This window comes from Myotis davidii, unplaced genomic scaffold (genome assembly GCF_000327345.1).
Source record: "Myotis davidii unplaced genomic scaffold, ASM32734v1 scaffold3158, whole genome shotgun sequence".
Lineage (NCBI taxonomy): Eukaryota > Metazoa > Chordata > Mammalia > Chiroptera > Vespertilionidae > Myotis > Myotis davidii.
The window spans coordinates 143390-143627 of NW_006289484.1; positions in this window are offsets into that span (position 1 = coordinate 143390).

Genomic DNA, 238 nt, shown 5'->3' on the forward strand with positions numbered 1-238 from the left:
AAATGAAGTGTTGCTATTTTACACTTTCTTTCAAAAATGCAAAAACTTAGGAACAGTGCAGCACATTGATATTGAAGGTGTACTAACTAACACCTTCTGATGGAAGGTTTCCCTAAATGCTCTTGACTCTGAGGAGAGGAAAAGCGGGCAGGCAGTAAGGTGAAGGTCATACAGACAACCTCTACCCACTCAGTACTGGCCTTTAGGCTGCACATGGCCCCCTATAAATGAGTGCTGG